Raw genomic sequence first — 6,738 nt, 5'->3', positions numbered from 1 at the left:
CCAGCTTCCCCCAGCACCCCTTGCCCCCATCCCTTCAGGCTCTCTCAGTATGCTTCGCTGCCCGGCTCCCCTCACTGCCCCCCCGCCACCCTCCGACATGCTCCCCCAGGTCCATCTCTGAGGGGAGCCGCCCCCAGCCCCTACCTCCTCCCCAGGGACCCCCTCATGCAGCCCCATGGAGGAGCAAATCTTCAGGAACGCAGTCCAACACCCAGGGATCCTGCCCCAGAGGTGGGAGCTGGGGGGAAGGGGGCAGGGCACGGGGGCACCATGGTTGGCGGGGGGGCGGAAGCTGCCTGTTATGCCCCTAGCTATGGTGCCTGCCATCCCACCTGGCTCTAACCTGCCCCTCCTGTACCCTAGGGCCCAGCCCCAGCCCCGCTGCAGCCCTGCCTGAGGCCCCATAGCCGGAGCCGGAGAAGAGGAGCCCTGAGGGTAGTCTGACCGCGAGGAACCCCAGCTTCCAGGACAAGGAAGAGCAGAGCAAGGGCCGGGGGCCCAGAGACCCCCCCATGGCCTCCCATCGCCTCTGAGGGGCAGAGCCAGGGGGCACCGAGCTGCTGCTACTGCCAGGGGGTCACTTCTCTCTGACTCAATGCGGATTGGGGGGTTCTGCTGCTGGACAGCCCCTCTCCTTTGCATCTTGAAATCTCCCCTCCCGTTGCCTTGGAGGGCCCCCACGCACTCAGTGCCAGCCCCAGGGCAGAGCCCGGGGGTGCTGTGCTGCAGGGAGAGAAGTGGGGTTCCCTACCTCCAGCACTGACCTCGACATCCTAGCTTGGCACTAGGGGGCGCTGTCTCCTCACACTCAGTGCTGCCCCAGCAAGACACCCCATCACTCGGGCCCCTGGAAGGGCGCATGCACTTTCCTTGCCCAGCGAGTTGTGAGCCCCTAGGATGGGCCGAGCTAGGGGGGCCTACATCTCTGATCCCCGGAAGTCTGGGGGCTCTGATTTGCTGTGTTTAATTCCAGGCAGATTCTGGCCCTGGGGCCGGGCGGAACCCACCTCTCAGTGTTTACATAACAATTTACTACCTGAATTATATTTAAACCTTGTTCTCACCCTTCTACGTTTGTCTGCATTTAACCTTGCAAATGGGAAACCCCGGTGCGGGGTTGTGACTATGCGGTTCTGGCGGGACCCAACTGAGAGTGCCAATTCAGGACCAGTTGCTCAAACAGGGCAGTCACAGCCCAAGGCTGGGGTTTTTCTACCTCTAAGGCAAACCAAACCAGCCAGACAAAAATGACTTCGGTTTCACCCCACTGGCTAACCACAAGTCACACAAGCAATTTCCTTAGACACTCCAGTCTCCCAGTATCACCACCAGTGCCACCCGTCCTTGGGATGAATGGTTGTGAAAACCAACACCCCAGTAAAAGAAAAAGGTTCTCTTGATCCCAAAGGACCAAGCCCCAGACCCAGGTCAACATACACATCAGATCTTACCCACAAATCACGCTGTTGCCAATCCTTTAGAATCTAAAATCTAAAAGTTTATTCATAAAGGGAAAAAGATAGAGATGGGAGCTAGAATTGGTTAAATGGAATCAATTCCATACAGTAATGGCAAAGTTCTTAGTTCAGGCTTGTAGCAGTGATGGAGTAAACTGCAGGTTCAAATCAAGTCTCTGGAGAACATCCCCTGCTGGGATGGGTCATCAGTCCCTTGTGTAGAGCTTCAGCTTGTAGCAAAGTCCCTCCAGAGGTAGGAACCAGGATTGAAGACAAGATGGAGATGAGACATCAGCCTTTTATAGGCTCTTCCAGGTGTAAGAACACTTCTTTGTTCTTACTGTGGAAAATTACAGCAAAATGGAGTTTGCAGTCACATGGCCAGTTCCTGCACACCCTGCTGAGTTACAAGGCGTATCTGCCTCCTCTCAATGGGTCAATTGTGAAGCTGATGGTCCTTAATGTGCCATCAAGCAGGCTAAGCAGAGCTAACACCAACTTATCTAGGGTGTCACCCAGAACTACAGCACCAATTTGAAATACAGACAGTATACAGCCAATACTTATAACTTCAACTACAAAATGATACAGACATACAGACAGCATAATCATAACCAGCAACCCCATAAGCTGGTCCTAGACACCTTATATGATCTCCTTTACATAAGATTTGGTGCCACTACAGGACCTTGGTTGCAAACCATGTTCTATATGGTTCCAGTTTATACCAATAACGTCACAGGCGTTCCTCCGTCTCCACCCCACACTGGGATGTTGGTGCAGGCTGCTGCACAGCAACTGTGCTCCACCCCAGAGGCAGCTGCTTTTCAGTACAAAGGATTTCTGCCTCTGCTAAGCACTTGGGGATGAAATTGTTTCATTGACTCTTGAGCCAGAAGAGCCCCTGTTTGGCACAGGCCAGTAATTTTCACCCAGTTACCCAGTCTAAACCCAGACCAGGAGAGACTGAGGGGCTGTAATGATGCTGCCCTTGGTGGGACTCAACCGAGAGTACCAATTCAGAACAGATTGCTCAGAGCAGGGCAGTCACAGCCCAGGCTGAGGTCCCTTTGTACACCAAGGCAAACCAAACCAGCCAGACAGAGAGGACTTTGGTCTCACCCCACTGGCTAACCACAAGTCACACAAGCAATTCCCTTAGACAATCCAGTTCCCCAGTATCACCACCAGTGCCACTCATCATGGGGATGAATGGTTATGAAAACCAACACTCCAATAAAAGAAAAAAGGTTCTCCTGATCCCAAAGGACCAAGCCCCAGACCCAGGTCAATATACAAGTCAGATCTTACCCACCAATCACACTGTTGCCAATCCTTTAGAACGGGTGGGCAAACTTTTTGGGCCGAGGGCCATATCTGGGTGGGGAAATTGTATGCAGGGCAGGAGGTTGGGGTGTGGGAGGGACTGTGGAGTGTGGGAGGGGGTGCACTGTGCAGGAAGGGGCTCAGGGCAAGAGACTGGGGCAGAGGAGGGCTGCAGGGTGCATGAGGGGGCTCAGGGCAGGGGGTTGGGGTGCAGGAGGGGTGAAGGGGCTATGAGGGGGCTTAGGGTAGGGGGTTGGGGTGCAGGAGGGGTGAAGGGGCTATGAGGGGGCTTAGGGTAGAGGGTTGGGGTGCAGGAGGGGTGCGGAGTGTATGAGGGGCTCAGGGTAGGGGGTTGGGGTGCAGGAGGCGTGTGGGGTGTATGAAGGGAGTGGGGTGTATGAGTGGGCTCAGGGCAGGGGGTTGGGGTGCAGGGTGTATGGGGGGCTTAGGGCAGGGGTGCAGGAGGGGTGTGGAGTATATGAGGGGGGTTCAGGGTAGGGGGTTGGGGTGCAGGAAGGATATGGGGTGTGTGAGTGGGCTCAGGGCAGGGGGTTGGGGTGCAGGAGGGCTGCAGGGTGTATGGGGGGCTTAGGGCAAGGGTGCAGGAGGGGTGTGGGGTATATGAAGGGGTTCAGGGTAGGGGATTGGGGTGCACGAGAGGTGTGAGGTGCAGGCAGGATGCTTAGGGCAGGGAGTTGGGGTGTGGGGTGCAGGAGGGGTTTGAGCTCCGACCTCACGCCGCTGACCTAAAGCGGCTCCAGTAGGGTGACCAGACAGAAAAATCAGGACAGGGGTGTGTGTGTGGGGGGGGGGGGGCGGTAATAGGAGCCTATATAAGAAAAAGACCCAAAACCCAGGACTGTCTCTATTAAATTGGGACATCTGGTCACCGTAGGCTCCAGGGTCGCAGTGGTGTGTGCCAGAACCAGGGCGAGGGCCGGGTCCCTCCCTACCTACCCTGGCCCCACCCAGGCCGCTCCAGGAAGCACTGCCCCTGGCGGAGGGAGGGCAGAGGGCTCTGTGTGCGCTGCCCTTGCAGGTACCTCCCCCAAAGCTCCCATTGGCCGCAGTTCCCTGTTCCTGGCCAATGGGAGCTGTGGGGGGCGGTGACTGGAGGCAAGGGCAATGCATGGAGCCCTCTGCCTCCCCCGGCCCGGGACCACAGGGAGGTGGTGCCAGCAGCGCCGTAGGCCATAGTTTGCCCGCCCCTGCTTTAGAATCTAAAATCTAAAGGTTTATTCATAAAAGGAAAAAAATATAGATGAGAGCTAGAATTGGTGAAATTGAATCAATTCCATACAGTGATGGCCAAGTTCTTCGAGTGTTTGCTCATATTCATTCCAATTAGGTGTGTGCGCGCCGCGTGCACGTTCGTCAGAAGATTTTTACCCTAGCAACACCCAGCAGGTCGGCTGGGCGCCCCCAGGCATGGCGCCGCTATGGCACCGAATATATACCCCTGCCAACCCATCCGCTCCTCAGTTCCTTCTTACCACCCGTGTCGGTCGTTGGAACAGTGGAGCGCTGCTTAGCTGATCTCCACTTCCCTAACTATTCACTTATTCTAGTACTTATTGTGTATATAGTTTTATAGTTGTAGTTAATACTTTTATTAGCCTTTTGTTAACGTAGTTAGTGTATATACTTCAGAAGGTTGGGGATTAGCCCCTTCCACTCTCCCGGTGCCCAGGCCCATGCCTGGTTCACCGGGCTTCACACCGTGCTCAGCCTGCTGGCAGCCGATGCCAACAGGAGACCCCCACGACTCCTGCCTAAAGTGCCTGGGGGAATCCCATCTTATAGATAAATGCTAGATTTGCAAGTCGTTTAAGCTGCGGACAAAAAAGGAGCTGGACTTTCGTCTTAAGCCGCTCCTAATGGAGGTGGCCCTCACTTCTCCATCTTCGGCACCGAGTGCCGCACAGTCTGCGCCAGGGAGAAGTGCCTCGTTGGCACTGGAGAGCGCCGGCACCGCCAAGATGCCCCGGCACCAGCCATCACTCGCCCAGAAGCCAGCCCGGCACAGCTCCCTCTCCCCACGTGCCAAGAAGGTCAAAGCTCCTGCAGCTCCAATATCTACACTGCAGTCTGAGCATCAGCCAAAACCGAGTCGCTCAGCACCAACAACTGCTGCAGCACCGGCAATCTCGGCACCGTTGATTCTGGCCATGCAAGAGTCGTCAAGTCCGGTGCATGACAGCTCCCCGGCACACGCCTCGGTAGAGCTTATCGTTCCCACTACGCCAGAGACCTTTTCGATGGTGAGGGAACTCATTGCCCTAATGGAGCCCACCCTGCCTCAACTCCCGGCACCGCCGGTGCGGGTTGTTGCGTCAACAGGGAAGCCTACCCTGGTCAGGCCATCTTCCATCGATGCCGCAGGCAGGCACCACTCGAGATCGAGGTCTCGCCAGCGTTCCCGATCTCGCCGTCGGTCCCGATCTAGGCGCCGTTCGCAGTCCCAGTACCTATCTCTTTCTGAGTACCGGTCGTATTCGCGGCACCGCTCAAGATCCCGCTCTCCGGACCGATACTCCAGACGGTGGTCCAGCTCCCAGCACCGTTCACGCCACAGCCGCTCTCACCATAGAGCTTCATGATCCCAGTCGACCTCCCGGCACCCCGCTGGTCGCAGGTCCCGGTCAACCTCTCGGCACCGGTACGACTCCCGGTACTGCTCTCTGGTGCGGCACGACGTATGGTACTCTGCACACAGGGCTCCTCCTCACGTGCTCTCTGCTCAGCCATGGCCATCACAGCACCCATCTGAGTCTTCGCACGCTGATAGTGCCGCATATGGGGATTCAGAACCGCAGAGCCGTGTCCTCCAGGAGGCTCAGGGCACGGAACAAGCGCCTCAGTGGTTCTTCTGGGCACCTTGGGCATATCACCAGGCCCAAGGCAAACCCACGGTTCCATCTCGTTCCGCCCCGTCAGAACATCGTGCACCAGAGGCCACTGTTAGCCGCCCTCCTCCAGCAGGTACAGACGATTCGGCTCTGGCACCGGACCCTCAGGTGTTCCCGGACCCTGATGCTCCTCTGGAACAGGAGTCACTAAATGAGCCAACCGTGCCGGGTCTGTCGTCCTCCTCTTCACCAGACGAGGCAGTAGCTGGTACTTCGTCATCGGGCCCGCCCCCGATCGACCTCCGAGCCCACCAGGACCTTCTCTGGCGAGTCGCCTTAAATATCAACCTTCAGGTGGAGGAGGTCCCAGAGGTGGAAGACCCAGGCATAGACATACTGTCGGCGGATGCCCCAACTTGCGTGGCTCTGCCATTCATCCGGTCCATCCAAGCCAAAGCGGACACCATTTGGCAATCTCTGGCGTCTATCCCTCCTACGGCCAGAGGCGTGGAAAGGAAATACATGGTACCCTCTAAAGGGTACGAATATTTATATACCCATCCTCCTCCATGCTCTCTGGTCGTTCAATCTGTGAATGAGCGAGAGCGCCATGGCCAGCAAGTCTCTGCCCCAAAATCGCGGGAGGCTAGAAGGATGGATCTATTGGGGCGTAAAGTCTACTCCGCCGGAGGCCTCCAACTGCGGGTGGCTAACCAACAGGCCCTGCTCAGCAGGTATAATTATAATACCTGGCAATCGGTGGGTAAGTTCGCTGAACTGGTCCCACAGGACTCCTGCCCAGAATTCCAGGCCCTTCTGGAGGAAGGGAAGAAAGTGGCACAGACTTCCCTGCAGGCCTCACTTGAAGCTGCTGATTCGGCGGCCAGAACCATGGCCTCGGGGATTACAATGCGGAGAATATCGTGGTTGCAGGTATCAGGCCTACCTCCTGAACTGCAACACACTATTCAGGACCTTCCGTTTGATGGACAGGGCCTTTTCTCTCAGAAAATGGACCCTAGACTCCAGAGTCTCAAAGACAATTGCGTCATCATGCGTTCCCTCGGGATGCATACTCCACAAACCCAACGGAAGTCCTTCCGTAC

The sequence above is a fragment of the Gopherus flavomarginatus genome, chromosome 2 (assembly GCF_025201925.1).
Source record: "Gopherus flavomarginatus isolate rGopFla2 chromosome 2, rGopFla2.mat.asm, whole genome shotgun sequence".
Taxonomy (NCBI): domain Eukaryota; kingdom Metazoa; phylum Chordata; order Testudines; family Testudinidae; genus Gopherus; species Gopherus flavomarginatus.
Note: the sequence above shows the minus strand (reverse complement) of the source record.